Below are 12,855 nucleotides of genomic sequence, written 5' to 3'. Positions count from 1 at the left end.
GATAGGCAAGGGGAGACTTGCTGTACGCGTTTTTTGCCACCATCATACTTTGGCCAACTGTATCCGCTTTAAGCAGTTACGTGCGCGATGACATTGTGTCATCCGCAATAGCAAGAAGGCAAGTTGGGAATTCTTTACTAGCTCTTTTAACACCTTCATTCCCTCCTCAGAAGTTTGGAGTCGAATTCGACAGTTATCTGGCGTGCCTAGTTTCTCCCTGATCTCTGGGCTCACTGTCGTGCGTGATATCTTAGTGGACCCAGTCACAGTTTCTAACTCATTGGGTCAACACTTCACTGAGATTTCGAGCTCTTCAAAATACCCGCCAGCCTTTCTCCCGAAGAAACGTGCTGCGGAAGTGCAACCTCTTGCTTTCTCCTCTCAAAATAGCGAAAGCTATAATATTGTTCTTTCCATGCGGGAACTCCAACAAGCACTCTCTTCTTCTCAATCTTCCGCCCCAGGACCGGATAGTGTCCACGTCCAAATGCTGCTGCATTTATCATACCATAGTCTGGGTTACCTCCTTTGCCTTTATAATCGAATTTGGACTGACAGTACTTTTCCCTGAAGATGGCAGGAAGCTATAGTTGTTCCTGTTCCGAAACCTGGAAAGGACAAACATCTCCCATCTAGCTATCGCCCCATTTCTCTCACGAGTAGTGTTTGTAAGGTTTTGAAGCGTATGGTGAAATGTCGTTTAGCTTGGTGGCTGGAGTCCTGAAGCCTTTTAACACCTGCCCAATGTGGTTTCTGAAAGCATCGTTCTGCAGTTGACCATCTTGTTGCTCTCTCCACTTATATCATGAACAATTTTCTCAGCAAACGCCAAATGGTAGCAATATTTTTTGATCTGGAGAGAGCATACAATACCTGTTAGAGGACAGGCATCCTCCACACACTGTTGTCTTGGGGCTTTGAAGATCGGCCACCCCTTTTTATTCATGAATTTATGACAGCACACATTTAAAGTGCAGATGAACACTATTCTCTCCCATACTTTCTCCCAAGAAAACGGGGTGTCCTAGGGCTCTGTGCTAAGCGTTGTACTGATTGCCATCGCCATGAATCCAATTATGGATTGTCTCCTTCCCAATGTCTCTGGCTCCCTCTTTGTGGATGATTTTGCAATCTGCTACAGCTCTCAATGGACCAGCCTTCTTGAACGACATCTTCAAGGATGTCTCAATCGCCTCCACTCTTGGAGCACCAAAACCAGCTTCCGCTTTTCCCCCAGTAAGACCTTTTTTTTTGGCGTCATGCGGAGTTTCTTCCGCCTTCCCTACATCTACAGAAAACTGTGCTGGTCTTTCCACGTTTCCTATCTTTCGGCTTGCTGCCTGCGATCCATCAACACCCTCCGTGTTCTGAATGGTACCTCGTGGGGAGTCGACCGAGTGGTCCTTCTCTGCCTATATCGTGCCTTAGTGTGCTCGAAATTGGACTATGGATGCATAGTTTACTACTCTGCTCGACCGTTTATTCTTTTGCGTCTTGACTCTATCCACTACCGTAGTTTGCGTGTAGAGTATGGAGCTTTTTACACCAGCCCTGTGGAAAGCCTTTATGCTGAGACTGCTGAACCTCCGCTGTCCAATCGGCAAGCTGTCCTTCTGAGTCGTCGTGCTAGCCATCTGTCTTCCATGCCTGCTAATCTGGCCCATGACCTTTTTTTTTATGCCTCCTTGGATTCAGGGTATGCAGGCTGCCCTTCCTCTCTACTGCCACTGGGAGTCCGCTTCCATCTACTGCTACATTCTGTTTACTTCCACTTTCCTAAAACTTTCTTGACAACTGGGGGTACAGCACCGCGTTGGATCCGCCCCCAGACCTGCCTGCTCTGTGATCTTTGTCAGCTTACCAAGGATGGTACCCCTTCTCTTGTTTATTGTCAGGCACTTTCTGCTCTATGCGCACAAATGAAGGATGCCACATTCATTTACACTGACGGCTCAAAAACATCATTTGGTGTTGGGAGTGCCTATATTGTTCTCAACACCCCTAATAGATTTCGGCTTCCCAACCAGTTTCAGTTTTTACTGCGGAGCCTTATGCTGTTCTCCAGGCTGTCCAATACATCTGTTGCCATCAGCTAATACAGTATATTATATACTGAGATTCGCTCAGCTCTCTCCTCAGTCTCCAAGCTCGTTACTCTGCCCACCCTCTGGTCCACCAGATTCAGGACTGCCTCCACTTGCCACTTGGGGGACGTCTCTGTGGCGTTCCTCAGGATCCCAGGACACCTTGGTATCTGTGGAAACGAGGCGGCCAATATAGCAGCTGAGGCTGCAGTCTCTTTTCCTCAGCCCGCTGTTCGCATGGTTCCCTTTGCCGATCTACAGAGTGTCTTATGTTGTCGTGCTGCTCTTTTATGGCACGCACATTGGTCTACACTTCCCAATAATAAACTGCGGGACGTGAAAGCTCTTCCCTGTGCTTGGACCTCTTCCTCCCGAACTCGTCATTGGAAGGTGGTAATTTTAACTAGACTCCGCATAGGGCACTGTCTTTTTAGCCATTGACATCTTTTAAGTGGCGATCCTCCCCCGCTTTGCCCCCACTGCTCTCAACTGTGGACTGTGAGACACATTTTACTTCAGTGCCCCTACTTTACTCTGCTACGTGCCCGTTTACAGTTGTCGCCTGTTATAACTTCCATTTTAGCAGATGACATGCGCTCAGCCGATCACGTCCTTGAGTTTATCAGTGTCATTGAGATGATGTCAGTCATTTGAAGCGCTTTTTGGGGAAAACACCCCCCCCCCCCCTTTTCTATAGTGGTTTTATAAGCTTTCCTTCTGTTTTTTAGTTTCCCCACGTTTTGAATTTCGCTCCAATTGCTGCTGACTTCCAAATTTTTTTTACCCTTCCATAAGCCACAGAATGGTTGTTAATGACTGTAGCCGTTTTGCTCCCCCCCCCCCCCCCAAAAAAAAAAAAAAAAAAAAAAAAACCACTAAACTGCTTTGTGAAAGACTGCTTAGAAATTCTAAAGACTCCACATTAAGTGAAAAATGTAGAAATACACTACAGCCCCCATATATTACTTATGTAGAGACAGCAGAAACAAAATTAGACCAATTACAGTGCACACTGAAACATTTAAATGACCATCTGTCCTGCACTCCATATGCAAATGGAACTGGAAATTCAGCCTATGTTTGGTACAGTGAGAAGTACCCTCTGCCATGCGCTTCACATTGTTTGCAGAATACAACTGTAGAAGTATTACTTGTTTCAGGTTAGCACACATATTGCCTGATGGCAAGCAAGAAATTTCTTGTAAATCTAAATAAGGAAGAAAATTTCAGTGTTACTCAAAAGTCCTCCATGTAAATGAGGATTGTGCAGAGGATTGGTAGCTTGTCTACCCTTCAGCATGAAGGAAATTCATTGCAATCAACCCCCACCTTCTCACCTTCAATAAGGTTATATTCATTTCACTCATTTACAATCATTTCTGTGCTATTAACTGCTTAATAAATACATACTTCACTTCCTGTTATTTGATTAAACTGATATTTTGCATGCATATCTGAAATTGGTGTCAGTGCAATATTAATTGTCCATTCAACATGAATTTAAGGTAACATCACTAAAGCTAACAAGGTGTTCTGTTTCTGGTATGAAATGAAAACTACTCCTTTTCCTCCAGCCTTTGAACTTACTTTGCCAGTAGAAGGAGAACGTGAAGTATAATGTGGACTCCACAGTGTAATGCAACGTAACATTTTTCACAAATATACATCATTGCTGAATGTAATAATGGTCAAAGAAAAAAAATCGTTCTTGGGCTCATTGATTTATCCTATTCATTACACTTTTCACTTCGGTGATGTCCCTTTCTTCAGACTGTTCCTTAGGCTCCTGTGTGTTTATATTCACCATAACATTTGAGCATAGATTCAAAATGAAATCAGGACTGTAACTGAACATAATTAAGCAATTTGGTCTTTTGCATTTGTGCAGCTTCGCAGGAAGAATTTTCTACCAAAATTTGTCTCACATCTAAACTCGGTTCCAGTAAACCTACAACAAGATTACAGAGAGATTGCCATTCAGTTCACATGAAAAACAATAATAAGGGCACTAGAAGTCTAAACGAATGATATAGAGCAGAGATCACGGTCAACAATCAGCAGTGCAGATAGAAACCAAAGACCCAGTAATTGGGCTGGAGTTCCTATCCAGGATGCACCCATAGGCCACAACTGAAGTACACATTTCATACGTTGACTGCTACAAACATAAATGCCTCACGGCACCTCTCAGTCCCACCCCAGGCTTCTCTAGTCACAATTAAAAAACCGCATTACTTGAAGCATTTACTTCTGTTTAGGTCTCGTATTGCCCATAGTCTGCTTCTGAGCTGTGTTAGACTATAGAATGATCCTACAGAGGTTTATTATTATTATTATTTGTCAGGGAAACAATCATTTATATTCTTATGAGCAGATAGGAAATTCATTTCCACTCAAAGTTCTACATAGCTGTGTGTACCATAACCATGACACTGAACTTTCTTGATTTAATTTTAAGGGAATTTACGTCACCTTCATAATCTTAGCAGTTAAGCCAAGATTCTCATGCTCTGCAACACAGTGTTCCACATGCCTGAGAGCCGTTGCTGAAGCTTGCGCAAAGTGCATGGTAACAGAAGACTGGCAACAATAACCAATCCTCCACTTGAACTACCAAAGACTCACCATTTAGCACCACCCCAGAGAAATACCACATTGGGCCAAAAATAAGCAACGCTTTTTCCCATAATTCTGCCACAAAACATTAGTATGTGGCTGATCTGCATAACCCTTCAACATACTGATACTGTAGTGCTCACTCCTTTGTTTGAAAGGAGTAACAGTATCAATAGAATTTCAAAATTAATCATTATATATAAGCTAACAACATAAACATCTTTGACTGTTGATGTTTATGAGATATAGTGACTGAATACAAAAATAGATTAAGAAGATTGGAGACCTAACCTGACTTAACTTAACCTAACATAACCCTCTCCTGTAGCAAGGAATCGGAGTGTTATAGTGAGCCTGTCTTCTGAAGATGTAGCAGTTCTTAAGTGAAAATTTTGCTTTGTGGTAAGAGGATACACTTCATTGAGCACATACAGAAATGTATGCTCATCCATTCTTAAGTAATTGATGTACGACTTGACGTCTTCCACTGTAAGCTCACGTAAAAAGTTTTGTTGAATGCTTTCATCGTGTCGTCGTAAAACCCACGGCTTCACCCAGATTAGATTAGTTTTTCGTTCCATAGATCCGTGCTGAGGAGATCCTCGTGGATGTGGAACATGTCGATTTTTTTAAGCTGAAATAAAAATACTAATAGTATGAATAAATACAATACAACATTTGTTTCTATTAAAAATTTCGCCAATGGAGTAGAAGGAGTTGGCCAGTAGTAAGTCTTTCAGGCTCCTTTTAAACTGATAAACTGTTCTTTATTTCTAACTAAATTTTTTATGTTTCCTGGCAAATTATTGAAGATGAGTGTTCCTGAGTAGTGGACCCCTTTTTGAATTAAAGTAAGTGCTTTTAAGTCCTTGTGCAGATCATTTTTGTTCCTGGTATTGTATGTATGAACTGATTGTTTGTTGGAAAAAGAGATATATTATTTACGACAAATTTTATTAAGAAGTAAATATACTGAGAGGCAGTAGTTAGTATACCCAGTTCTTTGAAGAGGTTTCTGCAGGAGGTCCGTGAATTTACTCCACAAATAATACGTATTACACGCTTTTGGACCTTGAAAACTTTTGTTTGACTTCAAGATTTACCCCAAAATATTATCCCATATGACATTATGGAATGAAAGTATGCAAGCTTTTTCATTTTTATGTTGCCTATGTCTGCTAACACTCGAATTGCAAATACAGATTTGTTAAGGCGTTTCTGCAGTTCTGTGGTGTGCTCCTCCCAGCTGAATTTATTATCTTGTAATCCCAGGACTTTTAAGACTGTCAACCTCGTATGTATGGTTCCATTTTTTCCCCCCACTTCTTTTCCGCATGTGCACACAATGCAATTGGAGTACGTAGAACTGCTGCGGTTAATAACAAGTTGTTGTCAGCCATCTTGAACTTTGACGAAAAATTTGATGACAGTGTAATACCCCTTGTAGCGCTACGTCAAAGATCTTTGTCAAATATATTGGACGGAATATTGGATCACATCTTTGATCAAATCTTTGACAAAGAAATTTGATAGTGTAATACCGGCCTATCCCACAACAAAGAATCCAGTTAATGACCTTGGAAGTTGCAAAGACCTTAAACATACTAGAGACTGAATTTCATGTGAGCATTGGTTGGTACTGTAGGTTTAGATATAGAGGTGGCTTCTCTATCTGACGACTAAGTACTTCACTAGCATACAGACTGCCAGATTATTTCATCAACAAACGTGTTAACTTCCAGAGGCACACATTCCGAAATCAGCAGACATGCTGTAGATCGTGATACTGCCACTATATTGGCAGTGTATTTGTGTACAGTTAAAATGCTTTGTTTGAAGTGTTAGATAGTAGTAGCAGTTGGGCAGTATAGGAGGAGGAGCAACAGCTTTTTTCAAAGTAGCTGTTTTTCTCCTAACATCTCAAAACAGGCGAATTACCATAACCATCAGTCTGCATAGATTAGTGCTAGTCATAATATGTTGTTAGTGTACTTCACAGAAGTAGCCAGCAGTGGTGGTTCATGCCTGTTAGTGTATAACTTGACTCATTCCACATCTCCTGTGTGACAGAACTGACAGAATACGACATGTAAAAAAAGGAATCATCTCATAAGATGGCCACCTTCTGGTATATGCAGAGCAATACTACTGTGGACTATAAGAAAGTGTCAACTATCTTATTAAGACAAACTTGAAACAAAATTCAGGGTTATTCGTAATTCCCTCCAGGGATTGGGGGTTCAGAAGGTGACTGAAAACTACAGGAGATACAGAAAATAGACACACACCAGTGGATAGAGCATCTCTCCCAAGTTTTTCTGAAGTGACTACTAGCTTTGTAAATCTGTTAATTCAGTTTCTGATCTGCAGAATTCGATGTGACAACATGGAACAGATGATTTGTCTACATATTCTGACACAGCAGCTTAATGGTGCAACCACATCGTGGTGAATAACTTGCAGAGATGCTCTTTGCTATGATGTACGTCATTTTTCTGTATGTCTTGTAGTTTTCACACAGTCATCTTCTGAGGGGGAGAGGACAGGGAAGGCAACAGTTTACATTATTGGTCATAATTACAGCATCATCATCTTCAAGATGCTAGAAAACCTAATAAATTGGGGATGTTTCAGTTCAAACAAGTTATGCTGTTTGGCACTCAGTTTATTAACAGCTCACCAGACATCTGAATCACCAGAGCTGAAAAGTACAGAGAGAATATGTTTCATGGAATAACAGTGCAGGTTCTGAAAAACAAATAAACATCAATGTGGCTGCCAGGAGTCTAACTTGACCATAAATAGCAGCATGGCACCAACAATAGTTTCCAGTCTGGTTGAAATCAGGGCAGTGAATCCATGTAATAGCACAGCGTGCAGTACCTGAAGAAGGTGATTGGGTTAGTCATTGAAATATTTCATGTAAAATGAAATCAACAGCTGGCTGAATGCCCAAAAGTGCACTATCAACAGAAAAGATTTCGTAAATCATTTCCAAGCAATGAGATCATCCGAGATTTGTACATGGCAGAACTTAGTGGCACCTGTAGAACCAGTCAGTTTGCTTCTAAAGGGAGAGAATCATTTCCCACAGTGGCTGTTTTGAAAGTCCACCATGTATTTTTAAATTTGTATTTTATCATGTTGTAAGTGAGCATCATGATGATGGTGAAGTCTACACAGGTGCATCAAAGTAGTAGTGGCTCCTTTTGCTGCTCTGTTGTATTCTTTGAATCAATCTTAAGATATACACTCACCAGCCAGAACATAATGACCACCTGCCTTATGTATGTCCATCTTTGGCATGGGTAACAGCGGCACGTCATGGCACGGAAGCAATGATGGCTTGGTAGATTGTTGGAGGGATTGTGCACCACATCTGCACACACACACACACACACACACACACACACACACACACACACACAGGTCACCTAATTCCCATAAATTCTAGGTGGGGGAGGAGGGGGCGGCAGTGTGCTCTAGCGCCACATATATTCACATCCCGGCTTTGTTCGATTGGGTTCCTATCTGGAGAACTGGGGTGGGGGATGGCCAGTACATAAATTGGAACTCACCACTGTGTTCCTCAAACTACTCCACCACACTCCTGGCCTTGTGACACGGTACATTGTCTTATTGAAAAATGACGCTGCCGCCAGGAGACATGATCGTTTTGAGGAGATGTACATGGTCTGCAACCAGTGTACAATACTCCTTGTCCATCATGGTGCCTTGCACAAGCTCCTCCAGACCCTTGGATGCCCACATGAATGTTCTTCAGAGCGTAAAGGAGTTGTCGGCAGTTTGTCTCCCTCCTGCAGTACAGGTGTCAAAGAGCTGTTGCCGTGGAAGACGGCGGATTCTCACCCTCTCATTGACAGGAAGAAGGTATCGGGATTTGTCAGACTGTGCAATGCTCTGCCATTGCACCAGCGTCCAGTGCCAATGATCACACCCCGATTTCAGTTATAGTTGCCATTGACATGGTGTTAACATTGGCATTGGATGGGTCGTCGGCTGAGGAGGTCCATCGTTAGGAGTATTCAGTGCACTTTGTGTTCCGATACACTTGTACTCTGCCTAGCATTAAAGTCTAATGTTAGTTCTGCCACAGTTCACTGCCTGTTCTGTTTAACCAGTCTGCCCAGCCTATAATGTCCAACATTTGTGACAATGGGCAGCCACCCAACCCTAAAACATCTGAATGCAGTTTCACCTTGGTCTTGCCGTGTGTTGAAGACACTCACCAGAGCACTCTTCAAACACCCAACAAGTCATGAATTTCTGAAATGCTTGTACTGAGCCTCGGCCCATCTCAATCTGCCCTCGCTGAAACTCAGATGGATCACACGTCTTCCCCATTCTACACATCAACATCGTGGTGCACTGTGCACTAGCAATCATCCCTCGCCAGGTGACACTGCTATCCCCTGCATAGGTTTATATCAATAGTAGGCCGGTGGTCATAATGTTCTGCCAAGCAAATTCATGACATTTGATGCTGAAGTTGCTGTGATGTGGACAGTGCTATGACAGGTAAAATGTCCTCAAAAGTCAAAGGAAGGAGATGATTTTAGTGGGAATACTGAGACACAAGCAAAATTGAATACTGGTAATAAGTAAATTTAAGGTAGTGCGCATGCTTGTTATTGGTAGATTTCAGGGGATATGGGGAGAAAATATTTCCCATTCTGGGTTAGTTTTGTGTATCACCAGAACTTAAAAATGTGAGCTTTGTTATCTCCAGCTATGTCTAAGGATATGAGACTTACATAACAGTTCAGTCCACACATTTGACATTTATTGAAATTAAAATTAGCATTAATGAAAGGAAATAACTAATGAGAAGGTAGATAGTCACAATATCATATATACTGTAATAGTTATCAGATGTTTTAGTAGGCACATCAATATACAAGAACAGTCTGCATGAAGTGTCCAGTTTTCATAATTCAGTATAGATGTCAAACTAGGAAAATGTAGATATAAATAACAATATGGGTTTGTCTAACAGTGCTGTTAGGTCTTTGATATTTGTGTTATCAGAGTGCATTAATTTCTCAATGTCCTTTTCAGTTACCTAAAATTAGAAATTGTATTCACTCAGGATACTTTTCTGAAACAATATTTTTATATTTTCAGCTGCCACAAACTTTTAGCATCATAAAAGTGAACATTTTCTTAACCTCACTTGCTTGTAAGGGGGTTCCTGCCTGTTGTGGTAAGTAACCACTGTGCATCATGTGATGTGCTATTTCAACTTCTGTTCTAAAATCATATTCAAATAATTTGCTTCTTGTTAAAGAAGGCAGTGATTCGTTCACTCACAAATGAGAGATATCTGATTTCCATAGTAACTTTATGTGAAGAAACTTATTTCTCATAGTAAACCATTGCGTAATTCCAGAACAAGTACTAATAATGAATAAGTCTACTTTTGAGGAGGATGGACTTCTGCAGAAGTAGCTATTACAGTGATGTTTCATTCTGGAATCTACTTCTGGTTAAAGTCTTATGTAGCATTTGAAATTATGTCCATTTCAGATGTTCCCTCAACTTTTGCACAGAGTTTAATTTGTGGAAAACATGCAAAAATGGAATGCTTTTATTACAATGCAAAAGGGCTGTGCAACTCCCTTGCAAGTAGCTGCACGTTTATTTGAAACACTGTTTGGCTCACATATTTAAAACATTTGTGGGGTAACATGAAATTGAAATTACACCAGCATTTCATGGCAGCCTCATTGCACTGTGTGAAGTTCACTGAGTTGTACAGATCTTAGACATGCTACTAACACTGCCGCTGTTATTTCACCTCTTCTAACTGTCTTCCAGCCCTCGTTCCCCTTGCCCTCCATAATTCTTCCTTTTATATAAGTTATTGAACTATGCGTACCTTACTTTGGCGTAGGCCTATCATTTAGTACTACTTCCAAAAAAAAAGTAGTACATATGCATTAAAAGTTGGCAGTCGTATCCTTAAACTGTATGGATTACTAAATGTTGTCTGATATTTGTTTGAAACTTTATATAAATAAAAGAATAAATTTTCTAGATCAACATTTTATATGTACTTTTTAATGCACACATGCAGTTCAATATAAAATTCTGTCTCCCTCTCCTCCCTTTTTCCCCACATCCGCCAGTACTACGCCATTGACAAACATGAACAAGATTAAATTTCATTGTATTTCATGTGCAGAATCTGTTCTGTTAGTTAGCGTAAGGAAACAATATCTCCAATCTGATTGCTTGTCTGTAAATAGGGGAATTTGTTACTTGTTCCACATTTGTGCCGTTGGCATAAAGTCAAGTTTAAACAGAATGAGACAATTGAAATAAAGATCTAAAGTATATGTACAGAGAGAAATAATGTCTACAATCATAGAGAACCTTCAGATTGTGGCTGCAGAATTGTCAGTGTCAGATCCTATCTAATACTGAGAAAAAGACAGAGTATCAAAAAAATCAGGGTTTATAGATTAGCTGTAGAAAGGTAATGACAAACATTTAAAAGCACATCAAAGTATAAGTAGTTCAGAAAAGAGAGAAGCCTGTCAGCCTCATTGAAACTGTTCACAAAATTTTGAAAGAATTTTGTGTTACCTTTGTAATGGCATTTGGCCTACAAATGTGATTAGATATTACTGTTGCAGTATATTCCAATATTGTATGGCATTTTTGTTTTGACTGTTCATCTGCAGATTCAACTTTTCACACTTTCATAATGTGGCTGGAATACAAAAAGGCACATATGATTAACACACTGTTTGTGTGTCAGAAGCATTAATTACTGTTGTCACCCGAAAGATGAGACATTTAAAACTTCATGACTGAAAATTATAATTTATTTATTATGTGTATGCAAGTAACAATAGGTGAAATGCCCAAGTTAATGCAGACAGCCAGTAATTTATTATATACAGAAATAATACACATTAACACTTTGCCAGAACTTATTATTTTCATATAACACTAGTACACATGAGAAAGGATGCTTTATGTTATGAAATCTCATTGTGTATGGTATGTCTTTTCATTAATTTATAAATGAAAAAAGTGTCGGGCAATAATTTTGGTTTGTGGTGGCTTACCAGTACTAGTTACAAATGTACTGGTACTGCTTGGAGAGAGCCACAGTTTGCAGTTCAGAAGGAGAGAATCACGCAGTTCAAGCATTAGACATGTTATCTGGATGTGAAACAGTTCTCATATTTTCTATTTATATCCAATTTTTAATACTACTGCAACTGGTTACTATATAGTGTCCAAATTTCTTTTTATTTTAAATGCAACAGACATGTGTTATATAGTGCAATTTTGGTATCAGTGTGTGCTGTTACCAAACATTTCCTTTAACATTTTGGAGACCAAGCCCTAGCATAGCTCGGGGCGAAACTTTTATGTTAAAAAGGCTGCACCTGAGTATAGGTTGGGCTCCAATTTTCTTGACACGTGAGCCACCTATCACTTGAAAGCTGGATCGATTTCATATGAGAACAATGTAGGCATGTCTTGCAACCTGCCACTTGACTGGTGCTGCCTTCTGTTGTCAATTTCTAGAATTATTTCGAAAGAAACATTAAAGAATGTAACAGCTGCTGTCATGAACGGCTGAGCCAGTATGATTACATTGACATATCGTGCATGTACTTGTTAGGTTTTGTAGTTTGCTGTAATTCTGCTGCATATATGTCACATTTGTTGTGGGACTAAGAAATTTTGGAAGCTCAAGGGGAAGAAATTGCTCAGTAACTCACCTTGAACCTTTCTTTCTTGGGAGTATAGGTATGCTTTCTGTCGTAGTTTTAAAATTTGTAATCTATCAAAGAACTAAAGTAAATATGAAAAATAAATCTTGAAGCTTGGCCCTTTTTTATTGTGTGTTACTCTTGAAGGTACAGCAATTACACATGTGACAGTAACATTTCAAAAAATGGCATAAATGACCACCTCCCCTCCGTGCTCAAATCCTTTTTTCCTCAAACTTACTCATTTGTGATGAGACCTTCTGTCAAGTGATAATTGGGCTCATGAAAATATGACAAGAGGGGGGAGGAGTGCTATGCAAATATATGTGAATTTTTTTAAATTACTGAGTAAGGTCAACACTTTCATTCGTTTTTACTCGTGCATCAGTTTGTGCAATAGA

At 40.1% G+C, this 12,855-nt stretch overlaps 1 long non-coding RNA gene across 2 annotated transcripts in view; it reads left to right on the top strand.

Moving 5' to 3' along the window:
- Positions 1–12,855, top strand: part of LOC126260101 (uncharacterized) — a 106,388-nt gene that overhangs the window by 14,224 nt on the left and 79,309 nt on the right. For both annotated transcript variants that reach the window (XR_007546602.1, XR_007546603.1), the window contains exon 3: positions 9,846–9,924. This is a non-coding gene — a long non-coding RNA (uncharacterized LOC126260101). The remainder of the gene's footprint in view (positions 1–9,845; positions 9,925–12,855) is intronic.

Source organism: Schistocerca nitens, chromosome 5 (assembly GCF_023898315.1).
Source record: "Schistocerca nitens isolate TAMUIC-IGC-003100 chromosome 5, iqSchNite1.1, whole genome shotgun sequence".
Taxonomy (NCBI): Eukaryota; Metazoa; Arthropoda; class Insecta; order Orthoptera; family Acrididae; genus Schistocerca; species Schistocerca nitens.
This window is presented reverse-complemented; position numbering and strand designations above follow the sequence as displayed.